Genomic DNA, 17,027 nt, shown 5'->3' with positions numbered 1-17,027 from the left:
GTATCCACTACGATAGAATTATTGAAATTGCTATACATCTGATCTGAGAAATGTGTCTTTTTAAAGACAATTCTTGTTAACCATTAAATATAAAGGTGTATACATTATGTCATGCAATAGTTCACCAAATGAACCCTTGTGCTTTACAATAAAATGTGTGCTTTGAATTATAAAATGTCTGCTTGAAACAAACTTACAAAGGTGACTAGTATATTCTTTGTGAATGAATAGACCTAGGCATGCTGGTATAGCCTAGGCCTATCTGTCAACATCTACCCTCCAGTTTTCAGATCCTAAATACTCTAAATTTGAAACATGATGGAATTTATCTCCTAAACTTGGATCTACCATATGCATTACATGATAAATGGAATAATGTTCCACAGGACAGGTCTCCTCCCTGAAGGGCTATTTCACATTCAAAGGGCATGCATTCTGTGTCACCAATTCATTTGCAAAATGGGTTGGTATATGCACACCAGAGTGCATTGTCAAAAATATGTTAACAGGTTTAAAGATGTATTCTTGTTCACTTATATCAAAGTTTAATGAGTACAAATTTTCCATAAACGCCCAAGGGCTTTTTGGTAATCAGAAGGGATAGAAGGAAGGAATAAAGAGAGAAAAGAAAGAAAGAAGTTGTTTACTCTGGGTGGGATTCGAACCCGAGACCCCTCGAATGACATTGTGGCTTTGCTGGCCAGCGAAACCGTGCCTACATATCACTTAGTGCGATTGCGTCATCACACCACGATGCACGCATAAACAGCGCATATATCAACATTACTACATTAACTATATTACAAATAATACGATACACAATTAAATTACTTTAAGCCGTACAAGGAAATTAGATAACTTTAGTCTAAAAAGACATTTTATTAGGAGGTTTTAACCTCCTAATAAAATGTCTTTAAAATAAAAAATCCACATTTTTCAAATCATCTGGGCAAGTGCATTTTTCATTCTCCATAGTCTATGTGCTTTCAAATGACAGCTTCTGGAACAGTCAGTAAGGTCATGGTCAAAGTGTTCCTTGGACATTTTATGCAGCAGCCCTGCATAGCCATTCTGACACTTGCAGGTTCATTAGCACCAAATCTCCTTATGTGAGATGACAGGCAAATATGGGCTTCATTAGTACCAATAATCCAAACAACCTGTCAATATGTTGCCTGATAATCATTATTATGGGTTGGTCCAGATTTATGCTATGATGAGGTCTGCCAGATGTCAATGTCAATGGCACTGAAGACAGACTGAGTTGCTGCAAACAAATGCTGGTTGGGCTACTTTTCGCTGTATATAAAATCACTGTTTGCTTTTATGGGCGATTACACCAAATCACCGCGCGAAAAGGTGCAATGGTGATGAGTTCCGTTAAAAGTATATGGCTACTGGAGAGAATGTGGTGTCCTTAGGGACCATGCATGTTCTTTGTGAGGTTGGCATGTTCTGATTTAAATGAAAGATGCCCGGGGTCACTCCCATTGTGGCTCTGTACACCATCCGCGATAATGAAAACGCGTAAAAGGGTAGTTTTTCGTGGGTAGCACGATACGCAGATACGCGTTTAGGGTGTCAAAACATGAAATATATTGGAAAAAGGGTAGCAAAATTGCAATTGCTAATACGGGAAATGAAATTTAGGGTATGAAATTTGATGCAAGGAATAAAATCCCTGTTTAGGGTATTGTTTTAGCCAAGGGTTAAATCCTTGTTTAGGTGCTTTTCAAAAGTTGATTATCGCGGATGGTGTACAGGCCACAATGGAGTGACCCCGGGAAAGATGCTAAACTATTAATGACTAAAATAGATATGAAATAATACAAATCGATTTCACAAGAAAAGTAGGTCTTGTCCGAATTACTGCTAACGGAACAAGTTTTAATGCTAGTTTTGGCATTGAAATAGCGGCGTCGTTTTTCAAAAAAAAAAAAAAAAAAACTGAATCTATAAAGTTCCCCAAAATTGAAGCTTAAATGAAATTTCAGTCCTTAATTAATACAGGGATGATGGTAAAAAGAGACGAATAATGTCACGCCTGGTAAAAAACGCCACTTAAAAAAGTTGATTTTTACGTGTTTTTCAATAGAGAAGTTATTTGGTGGTCTACGCCCTTATGCATTTTGATCAAGTATTTTTGCAGTCTAGTCAAATTTCTTCTTCCACACTGTGGCAACAGAGAAAGTTTATAATTCTGGCAAAACTAGTGGTTTCCACAACATCATTCTTCATTCTACTATATACACAACTGGAAGTCTTCAATCAGGCAAGTTGTCAACTTGTGACCTACTCTAAACATAGTACTAAATCCCAAACAAATTTGACCAAATTTACCACTCAGCAGTATTGTCTACCAGAATATTATACCAAAATAAACATAAATTCCAGGAGGGGACTTGTAACAAATCTCAAATTCAAACAAAAGAATTATTGAAATGTCACAGGAAAAAGGAGATAGAAAACCAAGATAATCCTAGCCTGGGTAGTGTAGGGAGAAAGAACCCATCCCTTTATAATATAATAACATTTTGACAGGCTTTGTTGTTTTTGCAGACATTTTCCAAATAATTTTGCCCAGAATCTCACTTGTCATTTGATTTACATTTTTAAATAATTTTGTATAAACAGCTTCTTTTAGCTAATTAATCATATTAATTAGGTTTTAAGGTATCATCCTTGCATAAATGCACTTCAGCTTGTAATGCATTGTTTTTGGTTTTTAATAAAAGGCATTTTAAAATATAAGGGAAACAGAAGTTTACTCATAAAGTGTTACAACAACAGGAAAAGTGTTCATAATATTATATAGGTTTAAATATAACCAGAATTTAACACAGTTGATAAAGCCACTGAACTTTTTTGCTCAACCACATGCCTGAAGTTGTCATCTCAGCATAGTCACATTGGAACATATACCTTAAAGTCTTTTATGGCCTAGTTCATTAACCCAATATGTTTATACATTCATAGTATGACCTTTGAATGTGCTGGGTACAAAAACTCATACCCCACAACATTAAGTCAATAATGTTGTTGAATGGGAGCTAGGTAACTGTACTGCTACTATGCCACATCAGATGAGATTGTTTTCGGGCCTATTATAGCGCATGGGGATTACATCCCCTGGAGAACTCTCTGCCTCCCTCCCTCCCACTGGACTTCTTATTATCTTTGGACTAGTGGTTTCTGTACACTTTTGCTGGCGCAAAAACACCTCTGGGCTGGGTGGTTTGGTATTTCTCACTACAGAATGCTATTGGTACAGGGGACCGTACAACTACAACACATTGTCTCCTGCTTCCATGAAAGCATGATGACCCAAATTTATAATAACCCCAATCACTGTTTGGATAGGCCTGTAGGAAAATATTCAAGAAGACACCAAATCAAATGGGTGGTCAACTTGAGAGGCTCAAAGCCCTATCTTTTAAAGTCCCTTTAATACAAAAAGTCCAAAAATTTACAAAAGTACAGTATACAAAAAGTCCCAAATACCACATTTTGCGAATGTAGCGAGCAAAAAACAAATCAGGTTTTTTACGCTTTATTAATCAACAAAAAATTTGGGGAAAGTCCACTTTTCACAAAATTCCTCCCCCCCCCTGGAAAAAAGGTCCACTTTTTCAAAATCAGCACCCCTGCATGTACGGGCCAGCACAGGGCATAAAGCACCTAAATTTGCCCTAATTGGGCACTTTTGCAAAAACATGCATTGCTCTCCACTAAAAACCCAACCACCGATATATACCACAAATATTCCAAACTCGCTGAAAAGTACTAGGCACCCCAAAACCATGGTACATCCCTGTATAGTATTTAAACCTTCCATCAGGGAGAACCATAGTTTTCAGTAGCTCTCATTCAACAAAACCATGGTACATCCCTGTATACCTTCCATCAGGGAGAACGGCTTCTTTATTCTTAAATTTTAGGGAATTTTTCATGTCTTTTTAATTCACACGACCCTCTGCTGCTCATTGGGAGATGCTCACAAAAAACTTTATTCATTTTGCAAAACTGTGTGTCTATTTAACACTTTTCTGAGATCATGAACAGCAAATTAAAGTACACAATACGAGGGAGGGGTAAATCTTGTTGACATGTATGGTCGGCAGAGTGCAACACTATCGTAAGTGCAGTAGACTGCAATAGCTGCCATTTGTAACATTTCAATAAATGTACTTACTTTTAACCGATAACACTAGAAACTAGAGCGGTTCTCGACTTGCGCGGTTCTCGACGCAAAGCGTCGGCCGCAATGCCTCCACCTTGAGGTGTATCATTTTAACTGGTGCAATTTCACTAAAATGTTGACTGTACCCACCAAGTTTCATGCCCATACAACAGTTTAGTAACTTGACCTTAGATGACCCCTGGGTGACCTTGGATGACCCTGGAATAACCTTCCAAAAATTTGACTCTAAATGTTGACTGTACCCACCAAGTTTCATGCCCATACGACAGTTTTTAGTAACTTGACCTCAGATGACCCTGGATGACCCCAAAATGACCTTCCAAAATTTTGGCTCTAAATGTTGACTGTACCCACCAAGTTTCATGCCCATACGACAGTTTTTAGTAATTTGACCTCAGATGACCCCTGGGTGACCTTGGCTGACCCCAAAATGACCTTCAAAAATTGGCTCTAAATGTTGACTGTACTCACCCAGTTTCATGCCCATACAGCAGTTTTTGCTAATTTGACCTCAGATGACCCCTGGATGACCTCGGGTGACCTTGACCCACTGACCAATACAAACTTGTTCTGTCTAGGGTCAAGATGCACCCACCCACCAAGTTTGAGGAACGTGCGCCCCCTAGTCTCCGAGAAAATGGTATTTTGCTTCTTACGCATAAATTATGCAAATTAGGTACTTAATTACCATATTTTGTGCTGAAAATCTAATCAGGTCAAGAACCTCTGTGGCCCCGCTTACTCCCCACCAAGTTACGCCACTGTACCCCATAACGGATCTCCAGATAATCTGTTCACAAGGTATTTTGCTTATTACGCATATTACGCGATACATTATGCAAATTAGGTACTTAATTACCATATATTTTTGCACGAAAACCTCCTATAATTTGAAGACCCCCAATGACCATCCCTCCACCAACTTGCATCACTGTACGCCTTACCAGTTCTGAGAAATTGCACTCGCAAGCTCGGACGGACAGAGAGACAGAGAGACAGACAGACGGACAACCAGGAAACATAATACCTCCGGTGGAGGCATAAAAACACCAAACTACATGTAAAGGTGATATCTTGGGGTTAGCTTAGTGGACATCAGGAAAGTATACAGAACATCAACACTTTACAGTGTGCATGATGAGGGGATTTTGCTGCAAACATTAGGTGTTTTACAAAAGGCAGCTATTACATTCTACTGCACTTACGATTAGTGTTGCACTCTGCCGACATGTAAGTGACCTTAATTTTCCCCTCCTAGTAATATCACAAACAAAATCATTGTTACAATCAACTTAATTGTCTGCACAAAAGTGAGTTACCCCGCATCAACCTGTTCACCCTCTGTCACGAATGCAACCTTTCCCAGTGGGTTCAGTCTTCACTGACGATGTGTACGCATGATGGTTCCAATTAGGGGTACCTTTCAAGAAATGTCCATGAATTTTTGAGGACAAAATTGTTTTGCATTGTCCAAATTAGGGGTGTTTTGGAGCAAAATTGTCCTTGAAATGAAAATAGGGTGTATTTCTAGGACTTTCTTCCGCATTTTTCTGCTACAGTTTTCGTTTTTTTGTATTTTTTCTGTCCGTTTTATTAGTAGTTCCACACAAAAATTAATAGGGTATTTTTTCCAAAAAAATTGTCCTCATTTCCCTGTGAAATAGGGGGAAAATTCAAAAGCATCCTTGAAGTGGTAAAAATAGGGTATTTATTTCGGAAAAATGTCCTCGATTCCTCGTGATAAGGGGGTGAAATAAAAATGCGTCCTCAAAATGATAAAAATAGGGGAGGTATTTGGGGGCAAATTTTCCTTGATTTCTCGCAAAATAGGGGGTAAAATTGCTGCAAATGTCCTTGATTCCCCGTGAAATAGGGGGTCATTTTCAAATCCTGGAACGGTCATATGTGGGTAAAGTCAAAAATAATGGCACCGTTTGGTTTTTGATGCCTGCTATGCAAATGGAAAAGACCAGCAAAGAAATTCATCTTTCAAAAAGTGTGTTATGATTTTCCCTTTAACCACAACAATTTGTAGTGTCATAGCTGTCATGTAAAAATAATACGCCTAATTTTCTAACAAAAATGTTCAGGAGTGTTACACTTTAGCGTGACAAGAAAAGAGGTACTTGTTTTTTAATCATGCACTGTAAAAATATTAAAGTTGCAAAGTGTTGCATGGGTTTTCATGGCATTTTGTGAAGTGTCTGCTATTATTAAGTACCAAATTCTTTCATATTAGTCGCTTAATAGTCTAATTAGGAACATGTGAAGACTACATGGTGCGAAAAACAAAATATGTTCCAAAAATCACTTCTCGCCAGATTGTGTAGCATTGTAAGGTTATGATGACAGTAATAATCTATTTCAGTCTGTTTAAAGTAAAAGCAACATTTGGGCCAAACTTGGAAAAATTAAACTTGCATGATATCAAAACCGTTTTCTTTTTAGAGCGGGTTGAAAAGAGAAATTCTGTCTCGTCAGGAGTGTTACATCAGAATTCAACTTGATTTTTTTCATACACCAAGTTGGCAATATTCATACATTACTTTTTATTTTATTAGTGCATTGGGATAGGAACTCAAAAACAAGAAAAATATTTGCCATTGCTTGAACATGTTTGCTACAGCTATCTAAATAGTCAATGTCAGGAGTGTTACACAGAATTAATTAATTGGCAATAATTCAAATTTCTGAAGAAATTACCAGTCTGTTGGTGTTCTTTTAGCCCTGAAAATATATTCCTGAAGCCAAACTGCTGCAATCATGATGTAAAGACCTTCATATTCAACAAATATGTACATAAAAACATGGTTTTCATAGCTCGACCAAAATGTTACACTCCTGACAATCAATTGTAAGTAATGTAGGCTCAACAATAAAATTGAACTAATGTAATTCAATTTTTTGCCCCTTTTTGAGCTAGCCATAGATAGTGTCACCAAAAAATTACAAAAACTACTTTAGAAAATGTGATTTGCAAATTTATATATTTGAGGCTATACAGTTACTGTAGCAAAGTGTCAGGAGTGTTACAAAAACATGCAAGCTGGGCTTGAAAAACAAAAATGAACGTAAATCACCTAAATTCTGTGCCTTTTTTGAGAGGGCAATAGATGTTGTCAACAAAAAATTACAAAGACTGTTTTAGAAAATGTAGTTTATAAATATTTCAGGCCATACAGGTACTATACAGTGTCAGGAGTGTTACACAATAGCACTACTTAGATCCTTACATCAGTTTGAAGTACAATGTGATGCTAAAAACTTCAACACAGTTTTTGCACATCATATTGCATGATATAAACTTAAATAGAAAATAATTCAAGATGTTTCTTTTGACAAATAAAAACTTTTGTTCCTGATTTCCACGAATTTTTAGGGTGTTTAAATGAAAATTTTTTTTTTTCCTTTAACTTTTTTTCCTTGTGAAAAATTCTACATTACTTTTTAGTTTAGTGTCTAAGTAATTAATTAAAACTCAAAGAATTACATATTTGCATAATTTTGTCAAAATATAACAAGGAATGACATGGGTCTTTTGTGTTATGTTTCTGAAGATTTTGGACTACTTTTGCCAATAAACCAGTTGAAAAAATATATTTAGTAATATTACTGTAGTAATTTTTTAATTTTTTCTTGAATTTAGATATATGTTTTGCTTACAGTAGGACAACAATTACATCTCTGAACACTGTTTATAATTTTGACACTTTTGTCACACTTTGGTGCCATTATTTCTGATTATACCCATGTCCTACCTTTAAATACAAACTGAACCCACCGGGCAACCTTTCCAACAAGAAAATCTCGCCAACTTTTCCGTCTTATCTGTCGATCCACACCACATTATACGGCATTACCCACCCAAAACTACCTGACAAGTTTGCTCAACACACTTGGCATGTTTCTAAGCCTCATTTCCTTCTTTCTTCAACACTGACATCGGACATGCTGTGGTGCAAATGCTGCATATGTGCAGAGTTCAATGTCAAAACTTTTCATCATCAAGGAGTGTGGACTGGAGTGTAATGATAAGAACCTACTAGTACCCAATTTTTGTAGTCCTTCAAGAAGGACCTTGGCAGGGGTGGGGGCTCAGTTGGCTATTTAGGTTTTAACTTCATCCAAGAGTTTAACTTCATCCTTATTCCTCAGCCAAGAGTCTTCTTGAAGGACTAAAGTATCACTGTTTCCAATTGTGACCGTTCACGGCGAATGAGCTGTAAATTCCTCCCCGGTCAATTTTGCTTTATTTCGTGTTTAGAAAATATACATCATAAGCTTTAAAATGGTATATGGTACTTCAAACGATATCCAGAAGCGGGGTTATGGTTTGTTAAACTTTGCTCCTTCAACAAAATTATAGCTTTTTTTGTTTCATGTGTCACTTCTTCCATATTGCTGGCAATAAATATCAAACAGTCATAATTGGCGGCAGGGTTCCCGTTAAGGTTTTGAAAATGTGCGTCCGTAATGACGCAAGTTTGCTGACGAGGTTGCAAAAACTTGCGTCCAGACAGATTTTTGTGCGTCCATCTGAAATTCACGATTATGACGATACACACATACCCCGGGTCTACACCTCATCAAATGTTGATTGTTAAAAAAAAAAAAAAAAGTGCATTTTCGCCGTGACATTCCATCTCCATTCGCTATGGTAATTTTTCTCATTTCTGTGTCAGTTTTGGTTCGAAAGGTGGTCAAAAACAGGTGCAAAAACATGAGCAAAGTCTGTCAATCTGGAACAAATTTTCATTCGTAATTTTACTTCCGTGATTTCTTTTTTTTAAATTAACGTGTTGTTGATGCTACAAAGCTAAAACTAGTGCGCTGCCACAAATAATACGAATAAGGGTTATCATTTGAATTTTGTCTTTAAAATTGCTTTTATTCATACTAATAAAGGAAACCTAGATTATTTATGAGAAAATAAACTTAAAATATTAAAAATTGAATATTGTCAGGTTGTGATAAATAATTAAATAAACATTAACCGCACGTTAGCGGCATGTGTTCAGCTTGTAAACAAATCAATCGGGACTTCCCCAAGCCATCAAACAACGATCGTTAGGAAAACATGCAAAAAGTGCACGATTTCCTGACGTTGCATTTACAAATATTGCAGAATTTACTTCAATTCTTAGCAGGTGGGTCAAAATTTTGGGGCTTTTATTATCTTAAAAATATAAAAGAATACAAATTTCTTATTTTTATTATCAATTAATGATAAAATTTCGAAGTTTTGTCTGCGTCCACATGCATGTGACATGGACGCAAAATACTTGATTAGCCATGTGAACTTGCGTCCAAATTTGTAAAATACGCGTCTGGACGCAATGACGCACACAAATGGGAAACCTGATTGGCGGTCATTTCAAATCATCCCCAAGTCAACGAGGTTTAAGAAAGTTCTCTCATTGTTAATTTTTGGTTATACATACCTATACAAAATACAATGCCTGGTAACCCACCACTTCAAGAGGATTTAGCCAAAGCAAACAAAGACCAGAGCTATTAAAATTTCTATAGCCATCTAAGGTAGAAGCTTATTATCCACTTCAACAATAGGATTTTTGATTGGTGTTTGACTATCAAAATGAGATAGATGTCACGCCAGGTTAAGTTACCAATGAATACGACCTTCGTACACATTTTACACTGCAACTCAGAATACAATTTAGGGAATTTACGGCTCATTCGTGCTGTACGGTCACAATTACCACTGTCTCTGTGCAGAGATACACTTTTAAAGTCCTGATGGGACCTGATGGAAAGAAACAAACATCCCTCCCCCCCTCCCCCCAAAAAAATCTGACAGGTTATACATTTTCTATGGAGATTGGAGAAAGTCCAGATTTCACTCCATTTTGGACACTTGCAAATAGTTTGCCACACTTGTCAATGCTTGTTACCCATTTCTGGTATGCTTACGCCTTTGCCAGAAAGAGCATCAAATTTTGGTGCATATATTAAATCTCCTCAATTAGATTTCCAGAGGTGCCATGGGAGTTTTTTGAAGAAAAAAAAAGCTTTGCCCAGTAACAAAAAAAATAAAATTGCTCAATAGTATAAGTAATTAAAAAATATCCCCCACCCAACTCTGTATGAAGGTATATTGAAAAAAAAAAATTTGGCGTAAAGAAAAAATTGCTGCCAAAGACAGCAACAACAAAAAAACACGCCACCTTCGGCACCAAAAAAAAAATTCCACCTGACCCAAACTTCCATGCCCCCCTGAGAATCAAATGGGGCATCCCTAAGCAAGGTGATGACATAATAAAGCCTCATATTGTGGTATGTATAAATTATTTATACATACCACGATATCAGGAGTTTGCCAAAAGCTTCGAGTAGTACAGAGCAGACAACAAAGGTAAGCATCTCCGTTTGAAGCCTGCTAATGGCAACCTGAAGCATTGTGGGTATTACCTGAGGAAGGAAACTCAGCAGGCATATGTGGAAACTAAACACCTTTGTATCACAGTCTCGCTGCTTGCTATGTGACTTTGATCACAGATACTATCTATAGTGCTTTGACATGTTCTTCTGCAGAGTTCTTTGACCAGGGGTCTGGTTTGTGAAAGCTTACCTTGCATCTGACACCGACATCATACAGATGCTGACACCCATTTTTTAATAATACTGGGTATAAATGATGCAACCAGGAATTTTTTTTTGTCTTTGGGCCCCCCCCCCCACCAAAACCGGGAAGAATTTTTTATTTTGTCCCCCCCCCCAAGAAATCTAGCTACGCCCCTGTTCCTGCATCCAAAAACATGGTTCTCTCCAAGCATGTTTTGATGATTGATCCTAGCACTACTTTGGGCTCTGTTGCTTTTTAGTATATGTGACATGATCTGAAGAGGAATGAGTCACATGTCGGCAATTTTGAATTAGAAGTTTTTTTAAAAAGCATTTTCTGGTAGTTTACGAATGCTACTTTTTGATGCAAACCACATCAAAATCGGACATCTGGTTACCGAGTTATGAGCAATACATCAATGGCTGAAAACATTATAAAACAAAAGAATTTGACCACTGTTTTTGCCAATATATCAAAAACAACATTATCGACATGTATCATTCCCCTTGATATGTCACATATTATCCAGAGAGGCAATTCGCACTTGGTCCAGCTCTTCCTCACCCGTAGCTCAGTAACTCTGTGAGGGCCGCAGACTGCCTTGTGCTTGGACTGGCCTCGCGCTATGTGTGCTTGGTACTAACATGGTACTAACTCCGTGAGGGCATGGAAGTAGGGCCACCGACTGCCGATAGATTGATCAAATTGTGAGATTATAAGAAAGAAAAAAAACCAGAATTGACAAAACAAGAATTGGTCAGTGCACTCTTTAACCATAGACAGTAGAGAGAAACATAAGAATAAATCATTAACTTTAAGATTAACAAGAGAGGACCGGTGCATTCTCCCACTGGGCGTGGCCCACTGGTCCTTCCAGGGGTGTGGCCCCACACAGCTATGGGATTAGTTTCAAACAACTATAAGATGAAATATGAATACTATAATGCCTACATGCCCCGTATGGGGCACTGGTACACAGAAGACAGTATTACCCTTTTGACCCTAATTGCACTCTCTCAGACACAGTGATTAACGAAACCGAAGAGTTCATGTCACCGCAAAATGTTGCGATATTTGTTTTGTCATGTTGTCAGAGTCAACAGTGGTTTTGTTTGTAAGTTTGGAATAAGGTTTGGTATTTCTAATGTACGCTATCACTAATTTTAAATAAAGCCCGCAATTTCTAATTTTAACAAGCCCGATATCCCTAAGGTTCGTTATCTCTAATTTGAAATAAGTATCTAAGTTCGCTATTTCTTAGATTCGCTATCTCTAAGGTTCGCTATCTCTAATTTTAAATTAGGCCCGCTATCTCTAATTTTAAATAAGGTTCGCTATCTCTAATTTAGAATAAGGCCCACTATCTTTAATTTAAAATAAGGTTCGCCATCTCTAATTTAAAGTAAGAGATAGCAGGCCTTATTTTAGATTAGAGATAGCAAACCTTATTTAAAATTAGAGATAGGGGGCCTTATTTAGAATTAGAGATGGTAGGCCTTATTTTAAATTAGAGATAGCAGGCCTTGTTGAAAATTAGAGATAGTGGGCCTTATTTAAAATTAGAAGGTTCGTTATCACTAATTTCAAATAATTTGAAATTAGTGATAACGAACCTTAGGTATAGCGAACCTTAACCAAAATTAGTGATAGCGAACTTTAGGTATAGCGAACCTTAATTGCAATTTGTGATACATTGTAGCGAACCTTAGAGATAGCGAACCTTAGAGATATATGCAACAAAAGAAATGTTGACCGATTTTGCTTGATCGCATCACAAGATTGTACATGAAACATCCTGACTTCCTGACATTGAAATCTAACAATAAAGACACAAGTTTTATTTCAAAACTTTTTCAGGTATGTCAACCCTTATGACAACATGCTGACCATGCTGACATGAACAACATGACAAACATGCTGAACACACTTTTCCAATTTGTTTTAAGTTTCCCTGATATTAGTATGACAAGCCCGGGATGACAACCTATTATTTCTTTTAAATTAAAACCATTTTTCTTGCTTCTGTACACTTGTTTCCATGATCTCATGTTGAGTTTTGAACATTCATGTTGAGTTTTGAACGTAATTGGCCATGTAAGTCATAGGAAATCAAATTCACTGTTATGGCCCATGACTATTTTTCATGTTCCCGTTACCATGGTTACTGTCAAAATGTTACTTTTGACTGAATTTAAAACTGTCCATCAAAAAATTATTTAGGCATGTAAATAGTATAATTATATATTTCATCAAACAATCATGTTTGCAGCGCTTGCATAATTTTGTTTCAGAATAGTAGTGTTTTAATTATTAAGAGTGAGTGGGGGAAACTGCCCCTCAGAAAAATATTTTCAACTAAAATTGGGACCGAAAAAATGATAAATATGTTTTTTGTTAAATTAGCAATTTTACAAAAAGTACAAAAAAGGGCCAGAAAAGACCTAAAAATCTTAAATAGTAGGGCGCGGCGGCCAGCAAAGGGGGGCAAGACTACACTATTTAATGGGAGGCAGCTTCCCCTCCTTGGCTACACCAATTCTCAGAAAGTTGAGACTGGTTATGCATCAGAACTTCCTTTTGGCCAACTTTTGTATTTTCTACACATGGTACAGAGAGAGAGCGGAGACTCAGGGAAGTTATACCTGCTATGAATACCACAAGAGGGCAGTCTGCTAATTCATATAATAGGGAAACTCATTATACTAATTCAAATAGCAAATAATAAGGAATCGCATCAGATTTTAAAATCCAATGCAGGATGCATGGTGGTTTTTTCTCCCTCAAATCATGTGGTCGCAAAATACATATCGTTCACATTTTGCATGGATTGTGATTTAACTGGTTTTCTAATATATTTGAAGTATACGGTACATGTAAAAAGCTAGGCTAAGAATCTGAACCACAGGGTGATGCTATTTTGGAAAACAAATTTGGGTTATTCCTTCATGTAATTTTACACGAAATTAGGGTTAGGGTTAGGGTTAAGGTTAGGGTTAGTTTAGGGTTAGGATTAGGGTTAGGATTAGGATTAGGATTAGGGTTAGTAGAGTTAGGATTAGATTACACGAAATAATTACATGAAGGATCGACCCAAATTTGACATCAAAGATTGTGAATGATGCGTACTTACCAACTTATAACATCTTGCAAGCTTCCCATCCAAAGTTTGTGTACTTTGAGATATTCTTGATGAGTTTTGCTTAATTCATCTAGTTACAGTCTGCCTTTTTAATTCAGGTTGTCTATAAAAATACAAATCAGAAAACAATGTTATATACAATTATAAAATGCAGAGCTACTCCCTTTTCCAGAAAAATACAGCACTAATTTTTTGGAATTAAAAAAATATTATCTTGTTTTGCCAAATGAAACATAGCTAAATCCTAATCCTAACTGGCAATAAAAGTCAAATTTTAATATTTGGACAATTTGAGGGAAAATGGGTCAAAACTTTTTGCACGTTGACGTTCTTGTATAATTGTAGTCACTCAATTCTAAGACTTGGCACATTAGTCCAAGCATTCAAAATATTGATCACAGTGGGCTTAAATTTTTATATTTTATGTTATTTTTGATAATTGTATATGGAAAATATCATAAAATGTGTTTTCCAAAAGTTAGAATGCATAACTTGAAATAAGTCTTTGTACAAGTGTTTTAGGCTTGATTGTCACAGCATACGAAAAACACCCCTAAATGTTTTTGGCCCTTATTTCCAAAAAATTGACCAAATATTAAAAATTTAACTTTCATTGCCAGTTAGAACTAAATAAAAGATTAGGATTTAGCTGTATTTCAGGCAGTTGGCAAAACAGGACTTGATAATATTTTTTAATTCAAAAAATTAGTGCTGTATTTTTCTGAATAGGGAGTAGAATTCCTTTACATTGCAAGAGAATTTTGCAAGAATTCATCATTTGATTCAATTGCAAAGTTAGATCATCTTTGAATAATAAATAAAATAAAATAAATTTTAGATAAATATAGCGCCTTTTTCCAGCTAGATCTTGAAAGATTCAAAGTGCTGTAATTTCGCTGCCATGGTGAATCATCACAATCAGATCGCATCATCTAGGCCAGTTGCAGCCGGACCTTGCGCAGACCTATCGGCACTTAGATTGTAACATCCACCAATTATCTGTGCAGCTCCCCAAATTCCATTGGGTGAAGGAAGTTTTGATAACCAAACAACTAATCACTGATTTTTTTAAAGCAGGAGGAAACCGGAGATCCCGGAGAAAACCTGCCAGAGCGAGCATGGAATCGTGATAAACCAATGCACATACAGTCCTTGGACACGGCCGGGGCTTGAACCTGGGACCTCAGTGGTGCAAGGCGAGGGAACTACCGCTGCGCCAACTCGCTCTCCAATAACACAAACTAATGGTTTTAGAGAAAAACAAGGTAACTTTAGTGATTTAATTAATTTTATGGCCATTTTGAAATGTTGGCAACCCCAGCTACTATGTTTTACTTAGTAATGATTAATGCTTCAAAAGTAAGATACTCCAGTCAGATGTAACATGTCCAGAGGAAACATTGATATGCTATAGGGTGCACAACTTATAAGTTCCCCCTAATGCTTTTTGAAATAAATCGAAAATTATTTAACGAAATATAAAATTGTAAAAAGTTATGAGTAACCTTATTGTTTTACAAATCTGGGCCAATTTGTAGTGTTACACATGATTGCGTTTGGCCACAATGGTTCATTATGTAAAAAAAGAGGGCGTTTTAAAAGTTGCACCTGAGTCCATAGGAGTCAATTGTCAAACATACAGTATGTTAGGCCTGTCCATGTGTTTGTAATGGAAATAACACTTAAAGTGGAGATGTTTAGTAGGGGATGTGTCCTCCTGTACTGTTGACAAGTGCATTGCAACATTGCCGCATGCTGTTTATTAAATTCCAGACCCGTTGCTGGTCCATGTTGTTCCATATATGTTGGATTGCTCGGGTTAGCTCTTGCAGTGTTTTCCATCTCAGCCATTTATCATTAAAAAGAAGAAAATTAAACACCTGCTTTGCTTTTGAAAAAGAAGAAGAAGAATACCAAAGATAAAGTTTTCTTTTACAAACACATGAATACCCCTGGCCTACTGTATTGTTTGAGAATTGAGTCCTATGGACTCAGATGCAACTTTTAACACTGTTTAAAACGGTTTCTTTTTTTACATAATGAACCATTGTGACATATGTAAAACAAATAAGACTACCCATATCTTTTTACAGATTTGCATTTCATCAAGTATTTGTTGATTTATTTTAAAAAGTATTTAGGGGGGAACTTATAAGTTGTGGACCCTATATTATGGTAGATAAAAATGAAAAATAGTCTCACTATAAAAACAGCTTATAATATCAGTTAATGTCAATCAATGCAAACACTGGCATCAAAGAGACTTGTATTATCTTGTCTTTGATATAAATCCAATAATCAATGGCCAATAAATATCATATTAATGTAATAATCCTTAATCAATTGTATTCCCATTCATTAGTTACAGTAATCAACAATTACAAGTAGATCACTACTGATCCTTTTCCTTGCTCTGCATTATTCAATTTTCTTTCTTTCAATATCTCTCTCTGAATAAAAGAGAGTGAAAAGCCACTCTCACTAAGAACCACAATAGCCTCATCCCAATGCCATAGTTCAATACCCTCAATTAAACATTCATAGAGCAAAATTTGACCTCAAGTTTCGGAGTATGAGTTTGTGTACCCAAATTTTCAAAGGTCATTCAATGAATGTGCAACTGTATTGGGGTTAAAGAAATGTGCCCTGATAGATGAGCATGTTGTGGATCCTAGTGTCTTTGTGATATGAGAGACAACTTATTTGGAGTAAAAATCAGTCTGGAAAGACTAACCTTTAAATAAAAAATAAAAATAAAAAAATAAAAAAACATGACCCAACCCACCACTCAGCTTTCAACAAACAACACCTGTCTGTCTGAATGCACCAAATACAAATATTATTCTGTCTTTGCTTACAATCCATGTATATCTTCTCTATTATTGGGCAAGGCAAGCAAAGAATTATAATAAAATAAATAAATAAAAAGCTATGGATATTTATACAAACCAATATTACATAACATCATTGTGCTTTTACAGAAAGTTACTGATCACTAAGGCACCAGAAACACATTTGTTTTATTATTGGATCGCTTTGATGCTGAATGAACTCTCAACTAATTAATCAGAATTAACACTAAATTTATATTGGCCAATATCACT

The 17,027-nt window shown here is 36.3% G+C and overlaps 1 protein-coding gene across 2 annotated transcripts in view; it reads right to left on the bottom strand.

Annotated features, from left to right (window-relative positions):
• LOC140162827 (extracellular sulfatase Sulf-1-like) overlaps positions 1–17,027 on the bottom strand; it is a 251,062-nt gene that overhangs the window by 181,605 nt on the left and 52,430 nt on the right. The window contains exon 1 of one of the 2 annotated variants that reach the window (XM_072186131.1): positions 13,915–14,012. The exons of the other annotated variant lie outside the window; for it this stretch is intronic. The gene's annotated coding sequence lies outside the window, so the exon portion shown is untranslated. Of the gene's footprint in view, positions 1–13,914; positions 14,013–17,027 lie in introns of those variants that run through there. 2 annotated transcript variants of the gene reach the window in all.

Source organism: Amphiura filiformis, chromosome 10 (assembly GCF_039555335.1).
Source record: "Amphiura filiformis chromosome 10, Afil_fr2py, whole genome shotgun sequence".
Classification (NCBI taxonomy): Eukaryota; Metazoa; Echinodermata; class Ophiuroidea; order Amphilepidida; family Amphiuridae; genus Amphiura; species Amphiura filiformis.
The sequence above is the reverse complement of the archived record's forward strand: the minus strand, read 5'-3'. Positions and strand labels throughout refer to the sequence as shown.